This window comes from Scyliorhinus canicula, chromosome 1 (genome assembly GCF_902713615.1).
Source record: "Scyliorhinus canicula chromosome 1, sScyCan1.1, whole genome shotgun sequence".
Taxonomy (NCBI): Eukaryota; Metazoa; Chordata; class Chondrichthyes; order Carcharhiniformes; family Scyliorhinidae; genus Scyliorhinus; species Scyliorhinus canicula.
Genome location: NC_052146.1, coordinates 140,307,524 through 140,328,769, shown reverse-complemented (window position 1 = coordinate 140,328,769; position 21,246 = coordinate 140,307,524). Strand labels below are relative to the sequence as shown.

General features: G+C 43.4%; 1 protein-coding gene across 5 annotated transcripts in view; it reads left to right on the top strand.

Moving 5' to 3' along the window:
- Positions 1-20,365: 20,365 nt before the first annotated feature.
- Positions 20,366-21,246, top strand: part of dlgap3 (discs, large (Drosophila) homolog-associated protein 3) — a 1,017,459-nt gene continuing 1,016,578 nt past the window's right edge. For all 5 annotated transcript variants that reach the window (XR_005461097.1, XM_038801108.1, XM_038801129.1 and 2 more), the window contains exon 1: positions 20,366-20,507. The gene's annotated coding sequence lies outside the window, so the exon portion shown is untranslated. The remainder of the gene's footprint in view (positions 20,508-21,246) is intronic.

The following is a 21,246-nucleotide window of genomic DNA, read 5'->3' as shown; positions in this document are numbered from 1 at the left end:
ACCCAACACAGCTACACTAATCTATATATAAGCCTGTATGAATTTCCCCTCAACTGTTCCAATTCAATAACAAGATGCCATAAACCAAAAACCCCCTTTTTACCAAAACAGCAGGTAACTATAATCATTGGGTTTCTTCCTTGGAATAACTCTTTAAAATTGAAAATAGAGAGACAGGCCAAAATACGTCTCTGTCTGAGTCTACAGCAGCCAAATATGAAAACGAAAGTAAAAACTCACAGAGCCACAGTCCAGCTCCACCCACATAATGACATCACTGAAGCCATGTGATAAGACAAAAACCTTTCTAAAGGGACACTCCCATGACAGTGCTAGATGGTCATTCTCAGGGCCTACAGGAAGAGGAAGAAGAGGTTGAGGTGAAGAGGAAGAATAAGGGGATCAGGAGAGTAGAAGAGGGTTCAAAGTAGATGACCTTCACCTGGGAGGAATATTCGCTGCCATCTAATTGAAGACTGACTTTGAGAGGCATCCTCCACCATCAGAGTTTGGAGCACTGTTGCCACATAGCTTCCCGTTCGAATGAGGGCCATCAGGAAGCCCAGCATCTGCACTTAATCCTTTCAACTCCTTCCCTGTGAACAACACAATAACTAACAATCTGTAGGCCATGACCCATCGGCTTTCAAGCTCTGCGCCCATCCAACAAAGCAATTGGCTTATCAAACCTTCTTCTACAACTTTGGGCCTGCAAAGTTCCTACCTGACTCTTTTGTAGCAGAACTAGTTATGCGACTTTGCCCTTTGGCAAGAGTAGGAGCGTTTTCAGAGACTAAGTTTGGAGCTGTCCTTCACGTGACGTATTTCCCTGCATAATTATAGCTCAGCTAACACTGGTCTTCATTCTGCATGCTTGGCCAACGTACGTGGGAGAGCGATCTGCGGCAGTTCCAGATCGGCTCTAAATTTGCTTGGTCTTAGTTCAGTAATTATACAATTTTCAAAAGGTTAGTAGCCCACTTCGGCTGGACGCAAAACAATCATTGTGGCTATAGATTACATATACTGACCAATGAAATTTGTTTTTAGGAAACATGGGACTGCATGGCCAGCTATTGAACCTTTAGGGTCCCACCCATGGTCTCCTGAAGTTTTCCAGGCCTCTTAACCGCTGTTCTTGGCTCATTTTATATACAATCATCCTTATCCTAACCTTGTTGCTAACTGGAACTATTGTCTATATTCGCGAGGGTTGCCTGGGGCTTCTGATAGGAATTGTTTTCTGTTGAACAGACTGTGAATCCTCTTTTCTAAAGATTGTGGCTAAGTTTAGTTGGCTAAGTCCCATTATGCCTTGCGAGCATTTCACTGTCAACAAAGATTTAAATGTTTTATTACTATTATGCTTTAAGAATACACATTTAGGTGTCAATAATCGCTACATGTGTCTCTGCCCAGGGAACACGTTTTCTCTTGTTTGTTTTATAGTCTTTGTCCAGTAAACTAACCTAAGTTACTTAATGCTGCCATATTCATCATACTTTTATGGTTTACTCGTTGCCTTGCTACCTTGATCAAACAGTCCTTTGCCCTGAGCCCCCTTTCAGCAAGGTAGCACATGTGATACCTCTACCACCTGGAATGGCTGCGACCTGCACAATTTCCCAGCGCATGTCACTGAGGATCACTGTTCTACCCTAGCCTCTAATTTACACAGGGTAACAGTCTCTGAACTGGTGCCTGCAGCAAGGGTAGACTGAATGGCATCTCCTTTGCTCTCCTACATCTCCTCCTCCAGGACATGGGGGCGGGAGGATTATGTGAGGTGACTTTTTCATTGTATCCCGTACTTCTGCAGCGGTGTGAGTTGAATCTTGCTGCTGGAAGCTGGAAGCGTGAAGGATTAGGATGTGGCTCGCATGACTACTTTATGAGGATGTGTGTGACGAACCTATGAGCGAAGAGAGATTTGGGAGAGCTATGATCAGAAATAAAAGCAAATTACTGCAGATGCTGGAATCTGAAACAAAAGAGAAAATGTTGGAGCTTTGACAAAGAGTCATCAGACTCGAAACGTTAGCTCTTTTCCCTCCATCCAGATGCTGCCAGACCTGCTGAGATTTTTCAGCATTTTCTCTGTGATCAGAAATAGTTGTGGACACATAAGGAAGCTGACATGGACAGTGCCTGGAGTGCATTCAGATTGTATGTTTCCTGGTGGCCATGGCATCTGTCATACCAGTCCCAGTTACTATCAGCATTACCAGTAAAAGGGGAGTGATCTCCATGGAGTCACGCTTTTCTTTGCTTGATCAGCTCCTGCCGGTGCCTGTTATATGCTATCTTATCCTGGAAGAGACAGTGAATAAGTGTATTGGTGTATGTGGCTGTGTGCATGTGTGTTTATCTGTGAAGGCTGTAATATTATGAGTTGTTTGAATACCAATGTATATTTAGATGGTGGAAGCAGTGTATTGAAATCTTTCATGCTGGGCTGGTACAGTTACTGAGGCATCTATTTGTGAGACAGGATATTACAGCGAGCACCAGTGTCAAATTCTTTGTTTTTGTGATGCTGCAGCCATAACCTAGTGCCAGTACTTCTGCCTGTCACATCTGACAATCTTCCCCAAACACTGGCTATATTTCAGATATTGGACATCCCTCCTCCAATGTATCACTGACAACAGGACCCCCAACCCCACTACTAAGAACATGTGATATCTCACCTTCAGCCCTTGTGCCATCTTGAGATATGTGATTAATGATCAGCTAATTCACTCATCACTTTCAGTGGAAGTACATACATGAAGGATACATGCATTGCATTAGGAAAATTGCACTTGAGTGCTAAACATGCAAGTCTCTGTATTCACGCCACCTCTTTCTCACTATCACCATCCAGGGCTATTAGTGATGAGCATCAAATTTTGACCTTGCCAGCAATGCTCACATCCCATGAAAGAATAAAAATAATGCAGGCAGGTTTTAATAATGGCACTCAGCAATTATTTGCTAAATCCAGACTATTAAACATTTGCTATTAGGAAAACATCCACTAAGAACCTGTTTTAACCCTTTCTCCAGAATGATCCCCAGTGAGATTTGTGTCCAGACACTTGACAGGACAGTGTGACTGTGGGTATGATATTAATCTCTAATTTTGTCAACTAGTCAAGCATATATTGAGCTGCTTAAAAAGAACTTTTAAAAAGCAAGAAGTAACACTGACTTGAGATGGCTGCCATGAGTCACCCGATATATGGCACTACAAGTTGACCAGTTTTCTGAAGGGTTCCAAAGTAGAATACAATCAAGATGTTCACAAATATCCCCCGATGGAATTTCACACTAATGATGTCAATAAGTACTTCAAAACATTTAATGACACTATTAGATCTCACAATTGCATTTCTATAAAGCTACCTCTCCAATGAAGACAGAAAGCCTACCAGGATAGCAGCTATATGGAAAGATATGTCCTATCTCATCAAGAATGAATCATTCCGAAGTTAATCACCGGGGTATTGCATAATCTCATCACTTTGGCAATAAAACAAAACCATGAATTAACCAAATACTTTCTGAAATCATCAGTGGGAGAGAAGTCATGTGATTAGAATAACCATTTCTGAAATTTATTTTCTTACGACTTGCAGGATAGCAAGAATAAGGTTGCCTTCGTTTGGTGTACAATGTTAGGAGAGTAAAGGAGTCTTTTTGTGTGCATCTGACCTTTGCTTTAGTGGGTGTGTACAACAAGGAATGCTGGTGAACAAAAGTAATTAATTTCCTATTATGTTGGTCCGACCTTGACAATTGGAATGGTCACCTCCAGAGCATTGTAAGAAAATATTCTAAACAATAGTAAAGTAAGGATTTTGCAGTCACAATGCTGATTTTAGACCCAAGGATCTTACGTTATTTTTAAGTTGATAGCCAAGGAAGTGACAAAAGCAGGGCCTCAACCAACATTCATTTGTGTTTTCTCGTAGAAACAGACAACGTGGACGACTTGGCAACTGAAGCTGTATGAATAAATTGGACACTTGTTGTTATGACTGCCATTGCATTCGATACAGATTTTGCTTAAACTGGCAATCTGGCTTGTAAACTGTCAGTTTAAGTGAAGAGTTGAGAGGAGGCAGATTACCAGATCAGTGGTCAACATGAAGATCACGAACTAACAGAGGACAAAACTTCATTCAGCAGTCTTGACCCTGTAGTGTCCTTTCTATTGTACAATCTGTCTGACATTGAAAGCAAACTTTTGTGGTGATCGTAGATCTGAGTAGATGCAATACAACTGAGCAAGCACTAGAGGGAGCACGGGAGAGCTATATATACACAGGGACGGGAAGTGAGGACACACTTCACGGAAGGCAGAACTGAAAGCAGGACACAGACACAAGCAGGCAGCATTTGATGTAGCCGTAAGTTAAGCTCTGAAGAGAGAACAAATTCACAATAAAGCATCTTCTCCACATTTGAGACTACGAACTTTATTAAGACACGAGGAACATCACATGGTACCAGGAGTAGCTTCAGACGCTTACCACAGGAAAAATAACAGATGATCAGGGCTAACGAACTTAGTAGTGATTCAGTTGAGCAGTGAGTTTGATGTTGTGGTCCAGAAACTACTGGATGTCATTTTTAAAACATCAAATGGATGATCAAAGAAATGATCCCTGCACCTGAATGTGGAGGTTTGAGAATTGCAAGGATTTGATCCTCAGGCATTATCACCTCAGCAAGAAGGTCACTGGACTCATTTTCAACCTCCCTGACTCACTCGCAATGTTTCCTGAACAGGGGGATGGACACAATGGGAAGGAGACTGATCCTGGCCAGCAGAAGCACTGTGAAGTCAAGAGGAGCATATGAATTATCAAATCTAATAGACCTGACACCTCTTTTCGGTGGCCACCCCAGATGATAGAAAAATGGCCTGAACAAATTGCATGTTGGATGTTTTTCAGATATCAGAATTAGTTGTTTATCTTGTCTATTTTATGCTTGTAAAACTGGTGCTACAAGGACCAATTTCTACCCTTTGTATTCTTAATAATGAAGCACCAACAGAACCACAAAAATATGTGGCTGCCTTAACTCATCCCCGAATTGTTCAATTAATTTTCAAGTTCATTTTTAGTCAAATATTTTTCCAAAGAAGTCCTACAGTAAATGAAGAAAGTATTGTAGAGGTAGATTGATGTTGATATGATAATAATAATCTTTATTAGTGTCACGAGTAGGCTTACTTGTGACACTACAATGAAGTTACTGTGAAAATCCCCTAGTCGCCTCATTCCAGCTGTTCGGGTACACAGAGAGAAAATTCAGTGTCCAAATTACCTGACAGCATATCTTTCAGGACTTGTGAGAGGAAACCACAGCACCCGTAGGCAACCCATACAGACACAGAGCGAACTTGCACACTCCTCACAGACAGTGACCCAAGCTAGAAATCGAACCTAAGACCCTGGCACTGTGAAACAACAGTGCTAACTACTGTGCTACCATGAAACCCATGTCAAAGGGAACTATAAACAATTATTGCGATGCAAGATCCGATACTTTTGAGCTGATGCTGATCTGGTACTGTCGTAACACCAGATGCTTTCCCACTCGCTTTGTATCCTGCAATATTGCACTGCATAATACAATTTATACAAACTATAAATACATGGACACTATATGATGCTGTATAATATTTGTATATGTTTGCTACATGATGTTGGTATTCTTTCTTTTGATTTCCCTTTGTCCCAGTTCTTTTGTTTTATTTTATTATTTTTAGTCTGTTGGCTCATAATTGGAATCGGCCTTTAAACGGTGGATTTAAGCTGAGGCAGCCTGCTAGTCAGGACAGTGTATTCCAGGATTTGTTTTTTTTGGAGAGGAGAATACAAACTTGTTGGCGCCGAGAGAATCTCAACAACCAGCTTTGTAGGACGTTGGCTTGATTGGCTGGCTGGCAACCTGTGGGTTGGCCAGGGCAGCGTTCTGGCTACAACAGCCAGTGATCCGTTCCTGCGGGATGCTTCTGAGAGAGCTGGTTAGAATGATTAGATATTCAATGAAGAAGAAGTTCTCTCTGCTGAAGTAAAGGTCTGTTTTATTGTTCTAAAACCAGTGAGTGACTGGCACATCTTTACTATCTAGATGAAATGTTCTTGAATCTACGAAGAAAGCCTTGCCAGAGGAACACCTCTCAAGTTTAGAAGGAAGCAGCATCGAAGCAAAAGCTGAAACTCCTGAAAGACTTTAACTGAAAATCAGAATAATGCATCGGAGATCTTTTATCCTTTTCACTTTGTCATCATGTTCTCTTCCCTCTCCACTACTTTTTCCCTCTAAGTTGTCTGTCTGTTTGTGAGTGTGTGCACATACATATAGTGAGGTGAGTTTAAAAGTGTGTGGTTTGGGTAAGGGGTATTAGGTACTCAGTTACATTTTTGTCAGTTTAATTATATTGCTGTTAAATAATAAAAGGTTATTTGTGTTAAATTTACAAACCTGGTGACTGCAGTTTGTCGGGCTCAGCCAAGCTCCTCAGGTATTTTAAAATAACATCTAATTTCACTTGTGCTGCAACTCTGGGTCAAGTGGGGATGGAATTGACCGAGCATTTGCCCAGGGAATCATGTATTTTAATGTAAAACTAAAATGTGAATCTCTTACATAGAAAGATAGGAAATAGGGGCAGCACGGTAGCATGGTGGTTAGCATAAATGCTTCACAGCTCCAGGGTCCCAGGTTCGATTCCCGGCTGGGTCACTGTCTGTGCGGAGTCTGCACGTCCTCCTCGTGTGTGCGTGGGTTTCCTCCGGGTGCTCCGGTTTCCTCCCACAGTCCAAAGATGTGCGGGTTAGGTGGATTGGCTATGCTAAATTGCCCTTAGTGTCCTAAAAAATAAGGTTAATGGGGGGGGGGGGGGGGTTGTTGGGTTACTGGTATAGGGTGGATACGTTGACTTGAGTGGGGTGATCATTGCTCGGCACAACATCGAGGGCCGAAGGGCCTGTTCTGTGCTGTACTGTTCTATGTATCTATGAGTAAGCCAGTCAGTCAGTATGATCATGGTTGATGCTCTATTTCAGCACCACACTACTGTGCTCTCCCCATACCTCTTAACTCCTTGAGAATCTAGAAATCTATCTATTTCCTTCTTAAATGTATTAATTGGCTTGGCTTTCACAGCCTTCTGTGATTGAGAATTCCATAGATTCCATCTCCCCGGCCAGATGGAATATCATCCCTGCCCCCAGTCTGTCCAGTATGTCTGAATTTTATACATTTCAATGAGATCCCTCTTGTCCTTCTAAATTCCAGTGCAACAGGCCCAGTCGACCAAGTTTCTCCTCATATGAGAATCTTGCCACCCTGGGGATCAATCTGGTGAACCTATTCATTATATGTGTTCGATAAAAATTAGGACTGTAGCCGTTTAGAGACTCCTAAGGGGCGGGATTCCCTGATCCAGAGGCAAAGTGTTGATGCCTTCGGAAACGCCGTTGCGTTTCCCGACGGCGTCAACACGGCCGCAGGATCAGCAATTCTGGCCCCTACATGGGGCCAGCACGGCTCTGGAGCAGTTCACGCCGCTCCAGCTGCTAATCCGGCCATGGAATGGGCGCCGGGGATGCGTGCATGCGCAGTGGGTCCAGCGCGAGCCCGCGCATGCGCAGTCCCACCAGCATGACTTCCATGCATGCGCAGTGTCTCCCTTGTCCGCGCCGGCCCCGACCCAACATGGCGCAGGTGTACAGGAGCCAGCACGGAAGAAAGGAGACCGGGCGACAGCGAGGCCGGCCCGCCGATCTGTGGTCCTGATCGCGGGCCAGGCCACATCAGAGGCCCCCCTTGTGCCGAACACCTCACCCCCCCCCCCCCACCACAGCCGCCCATGGACCCTTCAACGCTGAGATGCCACCAGCTCAGAGCAGATTAGAACACCGCCGGCAGGACTCGGTATTTTTTTACGGCCCATCTGGGCTGCGTAGAGCAGCCCCCGACCGGCGCCACGTAGACTACGCCGGCCCCAATGGCGCTGTGGAGAATCAGGTCCCGGTGTCGGGGCGGCGTGGCACGATTTGCGCAGCCCGCTTGCGATTCTCCGACCCGGCGTGGGGCCGGAGAATCTCGTCCAAGGTTCTTCACTCCTGTAAACCTATTTTGTTTTAACTTTCCCGAATAGAGGTGAATGAAGGGCATTGGGACTTTCCCTATTTTCTGTTATTGATCACGACTAACGTGGCTATTTTGTAACTGGGTAACATAAAGCACCTTCAGTCCATGGTACAGATCCTACCATGTGCATGGATGCATTTTGAAAACACCAGGATTTCCAAAGCTTCATTCTATTTTCAGAAATTGTTCAGCTCCAGTCCCTGTGGCAATAATGAACTGTTTTATTTCCAGATCATTTCGAATATTCCCGTGAAAGTACAACAAAGGTGGTACAAGAGAGGTGTGTTTAATTCCTTATGGTGCTCAGTATGTGCAAATACTATGTTGATCATTCCCACCCACTCCTAAGATACACCTCAAAATTCCAAACAAAAAGTAATTATCCCAAATTATCAAATTGCAGTATCATTGAAATCGGAATTTAGGTTGGTAGGTGTGCGCAAGGACCCCACGGCATTCAATCTCTCTGCTTGCTGGCAAAACATTGAGTTTGTAGATGCTGACTGATATATGTGGTACAAACCAAAGAGGAATGCCTGCTGATATTGGGCGCGATTCTCCGGTTCCCCAGTGTTTCTCGGCGGCCGCTTGTCAATGAGATTTCCCATTGTGATCATTCTGATGCCGCTAGGAACACCATGGGCGTGGGTTTTAGATACACATACGCTGGCGGGAAAAGTGAATCGCAACAACTGGAAAATCTCAGCCATTGCTTTTATCTCTCTGGTTTGAGCAATTTCCATTGCATTTCGTCTGTCTTCAATCCCTTTATCTGTTTTCACTTTCAGAAATAGTTTCCCAACATCTGGTTCAGGTTTCTCTACAGGTGCGATCAGGCTTGCATTAGACGGTGACCGATGTTTCTTAGTTTATTCCACATGCAGCATAATTTCATTGAAGTCCTTTTGTTCCGAGGCTATCACTTTGGTCTTTAAAAAAAAAACTTCATCCCCGCTTTTACATCACCTTGAACTTGAATTAGAACTTAATGTTGCCCAATTTAACATCAGACTAGACTATCAATTTTTACCAATTAATGAGGGATCTTTAGCTTCAACTTCAATTGAAGGCCATTGGTTCATCTGATTTGCATATTTTAAATGGACATTTATTTTCCTAAGGTGGGGGTTGAATGTCCAGGATAACTTTTCGGTAAAATGCTGTTTAATTCTATGGCAATCTTTGCAAAAACTTTACCCCATACCATTGGTGACTTCTTCTTCGTCCTTCCACTCCAGGGTTGTGACGCAGTTATTGCTGCCTGGCGCAAAATTAACATTTAATATCTGCTGCCCAGCTGGGCACTGTAGCCATCTAAAATGGCCACCTGCAAAGGACCATGGGAATTATGGCCAACCCAGGACTCAGACAGATACACAGCCTATGTGTATCTAAAACACAGGTAACCAGACCTGACCGAAACCCCCGCTTGTTTACATTTTAATGGCCCATTTTCCCAGGACAATAGAACTTCAATCAAGCAACCGGTACAGCCACAGACTGCTCAGCGCCACTCCCCTTACTCAGAAAGCACAACTGCCAAGGTCAATGATCTCTAAGGACCCGCCCAGCTACCAAGGCACCCGCCCCTTTATTGGCCGAAATTGAAGAGAGTGATCAGAGCCCTGTTAAACTATTGGGTCCAAGGAGGAGGACCGCCCCAAAGAGCGCAAAATCCCAGGGGGATAAAAGAGAGCGCAGCCATGTGTTCTGTCTCTCTTGGATCTGGCCAGTGCCTAACCCAATTGGAGCAAGAACAGCCAGCCAAGTTCAAGACCAACGATCACTACCTGACAGATGAGTGCAGCAGAGACAGAGCCACTTTCTTCGAACAAGCCAAGTGAAATCCAGATAAAGGCCTTTATCCATTTGCACAGTGCCGGTCGCCCTGAAGTTAAGTGTAGGATATTGCAGCTGATAGGTGTAGTTTAACTCATAGCAGATATTGTGTTTGCATGTTAAGATAACGCTTGTGTATGTAAATAAACCATCTTTTGAACTAACTAACTGGTTATGAGGTCCTTTGATCGATATAAGGGAAAGGCTTGTGGTTCCCGAGATAAATAAATAGAGTAACAGCACTACAGCTTTTTGCAGCTCCTTTCCAGTTACGGCATATTTCCCAACTATTTCTCCAAGTACTCCTGACATGATTAACAAAAATATTTACTTACTACCTTCATATCGCAAGGTCCAATATTTAATCATTTCAACAACATGCTTTTCTTTATCCTTGTCACCATTGTTAAGTCTGAACATCTACTAAAATTTCTGTAGTAGTAACATACTTCTTTTAATGCAAGTCTCTGTTAAATATTACCATCAAAGAATAATGTAAGCAATACAAGAGATGTGTAAATGCTGAAGTGTGTTTCCTCCCACCATGAGACCACCTCGTATTTAGTCATCAATATGCAAGTCTCATGCTTCGTTTGGAGATTATTTTCAGAGCAGTTGGAATTTTTGCCTCAGCATTTGCAGAGTTATGTTGCAATGCACAATTTTAAATATTCCCACTTTTTATGCTGGCATGAATATTGTTCCAAGGGGATGCTTTACCTTATTGCCAAGCCTTCTTGTATCAAAAAAAATCTGCTTGAAGTGTTATTTTTCAGTGCTGTTTATCTTAATAAGTAGTTTTTGTAAGGAAAATGGCTTAGACTTTTTCTATAGCTAAAAATACCTGGCAATTATCTAAAAAGGTACATAAATTACTATCATTATGGCTTTTTACTGTTCCAAGTAAGGAAAAAGTTTTAATTGCCACGGACACCATTTTTGTTGTCCCGTCAGATTCAAGCTGTGTAGCCTTATTATCCCTGTGAAGGAGTTTTCACACCAGCATGAAAACAGATAACACATTTGTCTGAGCTACTGAATTGATGTCTGAAGCACCATACTCAACATCCTGGACAATAACGGTCACCAGATATTCTGGCTTTTCTTGATACAAATATTTTCGAGGACCTACACAGATGACACCTTACACCTGAATCAGTCATCAATTTTCATACAGAAACATAGAAAATAGGAGTAGGCCATTCGAACCTTCACACCTGCTCCACCATTCATTATAATGATGGCTGATCATCCAACTCAGTAATCTTTGATCCCTTTAGACCTGAGAGCTATATCTAACTTCTTCTTGAAAACATATAGGGTGGGATTCTCCTTCCGGGGATGCCCAGATCGCATTCCCTGATGGGACGGAGAATCAGAGGTCGGGGCAAAATCGGGATCGACGCTGGACGTCGACCTGATCATGATGCTCCCCCCCCCCGCCCCCATTGCTGGCAGGAATGGCGTCTATACCACACACCAGCGGAAGCATGTAAAGAAATGCGAATGCGCCATAATGATTGATTTACATCATTTAGCACGTCTGGTGCCCTATTCCGTGGTTCTCCCGTCCGCGCGGCCAGAAATCACGTGGTTACTTCTCGTCTCTACCAGCGTGGCTCTGGTGTGGTGGATCTCACAGTGGGCCAAACCTGGTGGAGGCCATCTGAGTCCATCCGAGGGCCACCACCCCTCACCAGATTCCCCCGCCACCGCCAAAGGGACCCCTGTAATAGGGAGACTCCCCCACATAAACTCTACAATAGGGAGACCCCCACAGGGAGCCATGTAATAGGCTCACCCCACAAGGGCCCCTGTATTAGGGAGATGCCCCACAGGGAACACTGTAATAAGGCGACCTCCATAAGGACCTCTGTAATAGATAAATACTGCATAGGGACCCCCTGCCTAAAGGGATGCCCTCCTCCCTCCACAGATCCTGTGCAGTGAAATCTCACGCTTAAATGATTGGAATGCACTCACCTTGCTTTGATATGTTCAATGTTTTCAAACATTGGGGTTTCACCATTTAGGCAACTGAAACATGAAGGGAGATGAATGAATCAAAGCTGCAGAAGGCCTGTAGAAGCTGCCAATCCAGCCCACTACTAGAAAGTTATAAATGTATATATAATGGCTTGTAACTAATGGATCTGTGGGAATCAAGCAGATCACAGCTGCTCGCCTTTCAGGAATGGACACGTGGAGCTGCAAGTGTTACAGCTGTAATTCATCTCACTGCCCCTGTCTGGACTGCTCTCTAGCTTCCAGACAGGGGTCTCTCTTCTGCAGGAGAGGGGAGGTTCTGTATTGAGGGCGGTCTGTGGAGGGGGTCCTTTCAGGCAGGGTGCCCTGTTGGGAGTTTCCCTGTTATAGAGGTCCCTGCAGATTATATTATTATGTAGATGTCTCCCTATTACAGGGGTCCCTGGGGTGGGTCTTCCTATTACAGCAGTCCCTTTGGGGGTCCCTATGGGGGTCTCCCTATTTCAGGGGTCCCTGGGGCAAATCTCCCTATTACAGTGGTCCCTGTTGGGGGTTTCCCTATCACAGACGTCCGTGAGGGATCTGTCTCATCCGTTCATCTCTGTGCATCAGAAGCGGTGAAGTTGAAGAAAATGTTCAGAAAAAACATCAATGTTAAGCGGCTTCAAGAGCCATGCATGTCAGTGAACTTCCAACAATGTCTTCACAAGAGGGAGGAGACAGGGAACAATAGAGGGGAACCAGAGAGGGGGGGGGGGGGAGGCAAGGGAATGATAGCCGGAAGGAGAGCACTGGAAACGATAACAAACTTGCCAAATACAGGAACAGAGAGCAAGGAAAATACGGGTGAAAGACGGGACGAACGGCCGAAGCGGAGGTGAACGCGTGACGACAACGGCAGCAAAAACCGTCCTGGAGAAGCAAGTAACAAAACCAACACCAGATCCATTCTTGCATTGCCCTCTCTGTATTGGACATAACTACTGTAATTGTTTCTCCGGCATCCAAATGTATATGTACCTCCCCAGTTTCCCTCCCACCCCCCCACAAACAGATGCCTACATCTGTGTTAAAAATAATATTGCTAACTGTACAGAGTTACTGTTGTTGAGCTAGTGCACAATATCGTACCAGTTTTTTGTTGTTTTTTTTCTCTTCTATATATATATATATTTTATTCTGTGTAAATAATTGTAAATATACTTTGTTCAAAAACCCAATAAAAAACATTTATAAAAAAACAATGTCTTCACCAAAACCTTGAACGTGTCCATTCTAAAATGGAGTGGAGGAAAACTGGAAAGAGCTGAAGACAGCCATCATCTCAAGCTGTGAAAAAACCATGGGTTACAAGACCAGGAGACACCAAGACTGGTTCAACAAGAACAACTGTACCATCCAACACCTCATCGACAAGATGAGGAAAGCTCTCCGCGCCTGACAAAATGACATAACCAGAAAGGCAAAGAGGGCTCATCAATGAGCAAGACAGATGTACAAAGAAGAACTATAGAAATCAAAAAGCAATGGTAGACTAAGAAAGTTAAGGAGCTGCAACTCCTCATTGACAAGCATGACACCCGGCGTTTCTTCAGTGCCATTGAGGCAATATATAGACCCTCAATATATGGGCCTCAAACTGATGTGGAGTAAGGAAGGGACTCTCCTGAAAGGCAGAAAACATCAGCCTTTGATGAAGAGAACACTTCAAAGAACTCTTAAACCGTGATATAATCAAAGTTGAGGACATGTTTAAGGAAATCCCCTAACTCTCCATCAAAGATTATCTTGGACTCCTACCAAGCATGGACTAAGTTGAAGCTGCCATTAAACACATGAAGAATGGAAAAGCCGCAGGAGTGAATGGTATTGCAGCGGAGATTTTCAACCTTGGAGGAGAGCTGATCACCCATCATCTTCATCAGCTGTTCCGGAAAATCTTGGAAAGAGAAGAAATTCCTGCCGACCTCAGGGATGTTGTCATCACCACCAGCTTGACGAAAGGAGACAAAGCAGACTGTGGGAACTACAAAGAGATCTTCATATTCTCCATCACCGGGCTGACCATCGCCCGAATCCTCACCAGCCACCTTCTCCCAGTCTCTGAAGGAATTCTTCTGGAAAGCCAGTGTGGCTTCCGACCAAACTGTGGAACAGCAGACATGATTTCACTGCTCGGCAACTTGAAGAGAAATGTCGGGAGCAACGTCAACAACTCTACATGGCCTTCATCGATCTGACCAAGGCATTTGGCGAATTGGGAAGTACTATGGAAGACTCTGTCAAAGGCCAGCTGTCCAGAGAAATTCATCATCATCTGACTCCTCCATGACAAGATGTCAGCGACAGTCCTCATCGAAGAAAATAAGATAGAAGAATGTGGTCGAAGGTCGAAGCTAGAGTCAAGCAGGGATGCATCCTTGCCCCCAACCTTTTCTCCACCTCCCACACTTTTCTGTACCTTCATTACCACCATCCTTCAAATTGTCAAGGGCAAACCTCCCAGTGGAGTGGACATCATCCACCTCTCATCTAAGGCTGACATCGATGTGGAGATCCAACATTATATCCATTCCGTGAGCACCTCCTTCGGATGCCTAAGGACGAGAGTCTTGGATGACCATGACATTCATGCTTACAGCAAGATCCTTCTGCACAATGCAGTCATTCTCCCAACCCTTTTGTACAGCTCAGAAACTTGGAATACATACAGACATCGCCTCGAGGCCATAGTGAAGAACCATCAATGCTGCCTGAGATGGATTCACTGTATGAGTTGGAAGGACTGGTGTCCGATGACAAGAGGAGGCATGGTAAAGGAGCCCGAGGAAGGAATACCAGAGACCTAGAGCCCAAGGACCGATCCCATCTCCTGGAAACACCTTCCAACTGGGTGTTCTTGGGTGCGGCTCTCAGATTGAGTTTATCAGCCATGCAAGGATCCACTGAACCCATGACCAGTAAAACAGAGTTTCTTAGGTGGACAATCATACTCATTAGCGAGTGCTCACTGATGATGATTGCAAGAACACCCTTCCTCAAATAAGAAGACCAAAATTGCACATAATATTCCAGGTGTGGTCTCACCAATTGAAGCAAGACATCCCTGTTCCTGTACTTGAATCCTTTCATTATGAAGGCTTACATACCATCTGCCTTCTTTACAGCCTGCCGCACCTGCTTGTTTCCTTTCAGCGGCTGGTGTACAAGGACACCCAGGTCTTGTTGCACATTCCCCTTTCTCAATCTATAGCTATTCAGATAATAATCTACCTTCCTGTTTTTGCTACCAAAGTGGATAACTTCACATTTATCCACATTGTACTGCATCTGCCATACATTTGCCCACTCACTCAACTTGTTCAAATCATGCTGAAGTATCTCTGCATCTCCCTCACAGCTTTCCCATTCAGCTGTGTGTCATCTGCAAATTTGGAGATATTGCATTGTGTTTCCTCATCTAAATCATTAATAAATATTGTGAGAAGCTGAAGTCCTAGCAGTGATCCCTATGGTACCCCACTATTCACTGCCTTCCATTTGGAAAAAGACCCATTTCTTCATAGTTTTTGTTTCCTTTCTGCCAACCAGTTTTTAATCCATCTCAATATACTACCATCAATCACATGCGCTTTAATTTTACATGCAAATCTCTTACATGGGACTTTGTCGAAAGCCTTCCGAAAGTCCAAATAAACCTCATCCACTGGCTCCTCCTTGTCAGCCCTACTCGTTACAACCTCGAAGAATTCCAGTAAATTTGTCAAGCATGATTTTCCTTTCTTATATACAGCTCAGAAACTTGGACTATGTACAGACACCACCTCAAGGTGTTAAATCCATGCTGACTCTGTCTGCTCCTGCCACTGTTTTCCAAGTGCTTTGCTATCAGAATCTTTTGTAATGGATTCTAGAATTTCCCCACTACCAACATCAGGCTGACTGGTCTATAATTCCTTGTTTTCTCTCAACCTCCCTTTTTTACATAGTGGGGTTACGTTAGCTGCCCTCAATCTGCAGGAACTGTTTCAGAGTCTATAAAATCCTGAGAAGATGACCACCAATTCACCCACTATTTCTCGGGCCACTTCCTTATGTACTCTAGGAAGTAGATTATCATGCCCTGGGGTCTTCAATCCCATCAGTTTCCCCAACATCATTTCCCTATTAATACTGATTTCCTTCAGTTCCTCCATCTCCCTAAACCCTGTGTTCCCCAACATTTCAGGACATTATTTGCGTCCTCCTTTGTGAAGACAGAACCAAAGTCAGTATTTAGTTAGTCAGCTAGTTCTTTGTTCCCCATCATAAGTTCCCCTGTTTCTGGCTGTAAGGGACCCACATTTGTCTTCACCAATCTTTTTCTCTTCACATACCTACGGAAGCTTTGGCAGTCAGTTTTTAATGTTCCCCACATTTTCCCGTTCTTAAATCAACCCTTTTGTCCTCCTTTGCTGAATTATATACTAGCCAAGTTACCAAATGCATTGATACAGCAAATAGATCGATTTATTTATTTCCTCTGATTACTCAACAATAACATGCCAAGCATGATTTCCATGTTGTGTGTTTTCAAAATATCTTGGAAACAATTTGCTTGTGTTCAGCCATCCATGTATCTACATTAAATGAAACTGCCGGAATTAGAAATGGATTTGTATACCACCTGTATATTCGTCAAGTGAAACCAAGTGCATAATTACTAACTTGGCTGCCAAATTCCCACAACAATGTCATGACTCATGCATTCTGGCTGATTCCAATGCAGGAATTTGAGAATGAAAATTACAGCTAGAGACGGGTGGATATAAATAAACACGCTTCCCTTTTGTCATCAGTTTCAACGTTTTGCAATGATGACTTAAGTTTCTTTTAGTCTTTGGTTTATTTATCCGGATGTGAACTGAAATTCTAACAATGCACTTTTAGGATTAGTCACAATACTGAAGCAGGTTTTGACCTGGGTTATAGGGTTTCAACATCACATAATTTCAAAGTTATGCTGAGGATCAGAGAATGTAGACGGCTGTTAAACCTTGGCAGGAATTTAGTCATGGCTGTGACTGAACATTGATTATTTAACCAGTTACAAACTCCGAGGAATAAACAAAACATACTTCTGTACATTTGTCCACTTTATTTCTTTTTATAGTGACTGTGAAAAATGAGCCTGAAAATGCTCTCCTAAAGAATAAACTTGATCAATTGTGTTGTTGCCTTGACACAGCGATTTTACAGTGGGTCTGCAAAGCAAGCATTAGGCCTCTTATTTGTCCATGCAAAGGAGCCATTGCCTCGCTGTTTCCTGGTTCATGCAAGGGGATTGGACACCCTTTTATTTTGTCTTTTTCCAACTTTGTTGAGTGATGATGATTACATCATGAGTCCAACTCTATTCTAAAGTTGTCAACAAAAAAACTGAAAACAGTGATCAAAAAGTGAGGTAAATATGTAACAATATTGTTTAACGCCAATCTCAATTAACAGTCACAAAGGCAATTTAATCCTTTTGTTTGTCTAAGTCAACAAAATCAAAAATGCTTTTAATGCAGAACAGTAAGCCAGTATCTGAGAGAGCCCAAAAGGGTAATGTTTTTGAACAGATGCCATATCAGAATAAACTACAGTGTGAAAATGAGGATTTCCCCATATAATGGGAATATTCACCAGATTATTATGGAGGTCATGATCAACCTCTGGAGATCTGGAGGACAAGATTGAGTTGCAGGCATCATAAGTGGAAGATAGCACAATGGGCTGCACGATAGCACAGTGGTTTATACTCGGTTTACACAGTGAGACCCTGGTTCAATTCCCGGGTTAGGTTCCTATCTGTGCGGAGACTGCATGTTCTCCCTGTGTCTGCGGGTGCTCCGGATTCCTCCCACAATTCCCGAAAGACGTGCTTGTTAGGTGAATTAAACATTCTGAATTCTCCCTCAGTATGCCGAAGTGTGGCAACTAGGGGGGTTTCACAGTAACTTCACTGCAGTGTTTAATATAAGCCTACTTGTGACACTAATAAAGATTATTTATTATTTATTTATTCGAGGATGTTGTGGAAGATGTGCAGGTTAGGTGGACTGACCATGCTAGATTTCCCCTTGGTGTCCAAAAATGTGCAGGTTAGGTGGATTGGTCATGCTCAATGTGTGGGTTTATGGGGATGGGACGGGACGGGGGGGGGGGGGGGGGGGGGGGGGGAGTGGGTCTTGGTCGAGTGCTCTTTCAGAGGATTGGTGCAGACTCGATGAGCCGAATGGCCTCCTTCTGCACTGTAGGGTTTCTATGGATAAACAGAATCATTGGATGGATGTACCCTGGAGGAATAAACAATCTTAATCAAAATAGTCTTGATCTAGTTTCTAAATAGCATAATTTTGCTGCACAAAACTGACCATATAGTTCTAGAATTGTTGTAACATCTATATTGTGCCACATCATGAGCGAAGGGGAAGGGCTGGTATTGTCACTTGGCCAGTAATCCAGAGACCCAGATTAATTCTCTGACGTCCTGAGTTTGAATCCCAACACAGCAAATGGTGAAATTTGAATTTAATACCAAATCTGTAATTATAAATCTAATGATTACCATGAAACCATTGCCGATTGTCGTAAAAACCCTCTGGTTCCTTACCCTGTCTGGCCTACATATGACTCCAGATCTATGCAGCGATGACTTTGACTCTTAACTGCCCCCACGGAAATGGCCCAGTAAACCACTCAGTTCAAAGGCAACTAGGGATGAGCAACAAATGCTGGCCCAGTCAGCGACACCCAGGAATGTTGGCAAATTACCATCAAACTGACAGGTTATGGTGGTGAATAATGTTGGAAATGGGATATTCACAGTCGTACATTGGGTTAAGATGCACATTTGGAACAGGCCAGAGGGCATTTGCTCTCTGTATTGGACCCATGATATACAGCACTTGCATTTTTGTGTATCATGTACAAGATGCACTACAACAACTCACCCAACCTCCTTCGACAGCACCTTCCAAACCCATGACCTCTATCACCTCGAAGGACAAGAGTCGCAGACACATGGGTTCACCTCCAAGCCACACACCATCCTGATTTGGAAGTATATTGCCTTTCCTTCACTGTTGGTTGATCAAAATCCTGGAACTCCCTTGCAAACAACACTGTGGGTGCACCTACACCAGATGGGGGGGGGGGCTGCAGAGGTTCTCGAAGGTGGCTAACACCATCTTCTCAAGGGCAATAAATGCGTCCTCTGAAAGAATAAAAAACATGCCTTGGGATGAAAACAATGCAAATATATGGAAATTAAACAAATGGAATTGGCAGCAAAATATCTTCTACTCCATGAACATTAACATTTTAAGTCAAAACTAATAAATAAACTAATTGAATGCAACATCCGAAGTGCAGTTCGTCTTGATTTCTTCAGTGGCACATGATTTAATAACACTATGCACCCTACTTCATCTGGTCTCATTCGAGGCACTTTTTCTGAGTGCCTCGGTGTTGATTATGAAACATCTTTTTAATATCATGATTATGATCTGGCAGATTTTAAATCATGCACGGCTCAAATGATTTCAGCACAGTTAAACTGCACTGAGCAGGAAGCATGCCACAGAAAAGATAGCAAGGCGGTTTGTCAATCTAAGCAGCAAGAGGGTTGAATTCTCCTTTAACCTAGACTGGGTTAAAGGCAGTATCAGGGATTTTCCTTCTGCTCCCTGATCACCTCTGCATTAGTGTCACGGCCAAATGCAACACAGTTGTTTGACAAATTGCTGGTCTAATCAATACATTATACTTGATGGAACTATTAGCTGTCGTGGAAATCCTGTGCACAGGAGAATGACCATATATGGCAGGCAGAGCAGCTGATGATGTTGCTAGAATCTGGAATGTCTGACAAACCCAGGGATGGATTCTGCAGCATAGAAAGAAAGAATTTTCAGCTGAGGTGATCAGCAAAAATGCCGGGTATTATGTATCCGAGGCAAGGCTTTATGTTTGCACCAATGTCTTGAAGATTGCAGGTCTGTTGCTAAGGCGTTTCTGCTGCCTTGAATGTACTCCCTGCTCCTTACATTTTCAGCGTGTTGCTGTGAAGCATGGATCTCGGTTAACCCATCCAGCTGCAGTGCAGCAGCTGCAGAACAAAGTGTCACCTAGTTGAAGTCAAACCATTCGGAGGTTAGGTGAGACCAATTTAGCAAGCCCCCTGAGGGAGGATTTGTTGTTTTACGCTCAGGCACAGCCGGCAGTTTTGCTCGCAGGGATGAAAGTGGAATTAAGGTTGTAATCGGAGGCTGGGAGTGTTCCACCACGAGGTAAACGGCAGTCTTCTCACTATGAAAAAACCTTGCTGTGGTACCCAGCCCCCCCTCCCTGTCCTCCCTGTCCTCCCTGACTTGATAGTACTGTGCTGCAAATTCAATGATTATGAGACCGGTGCTTTGCCATCGCATGCATTTAGCACTCAACAACCTTTCAAATAATCTACTTGGAGATGGAAGAGGAAATTCAAATGCAAAATCAAGGTAGGCTTGGCTGTTCTCTCTGCTCTGCCACTCGCTGTGCTGCTGTTTCGTGAGTTTTATTCTTGATGTGAGAATGCAGGCTGACCGTAGTCTTATTAGTGAGGATGATTTAGGTGGAAACAGCCTTAAAGTAGCACCATTGAAAGGGATTGTCTGCATTATATTTGCTGCACGTACCTTCGGATGTAGAGAAATGATCTCAGCACGGCAAACGTGTAATTAAACATCAGCATGAAAAGAGCTTGAACTGCAGTTGTTATCTTCAAGATTAAAGATAGCAACAAACCAAAATGATCTCTTTGAAACCTGGTATTTCTATTTTGACAAGAGTCTGCTGAAAGGAAATGTTGACACGTGTGCTGAATCAATTTATTGTTGCCAGGCATTAAATGGGTTTCTGAAGCGTATTATGATCCTCTTTTATGCTGTTGAGTGAAAGAGAGCAGAACCAGAGAATTATTTCCCCCCAAATAACAGAATCTTACAGCCCTGCATGCCATAGTCTCCATATTGTCCCTGTGTTTACTGCAATATAGACAGAACACAAATGGAGCAGTCAATTTTGGTCACCAGCTTTCTTCTGAGAGATTTTGTTAAGTTTCCCGCTGATTTCATGTTGAAAGATTTTGTTTTAAATTCACCTTTATTTTTGTGCAAAGCAGCTGGATGGGGCTTTGGCACTCAAAATAACTCCTTATAGATTGAACCTGAAAACTAGATGAAGAGAATCTGATCCTTT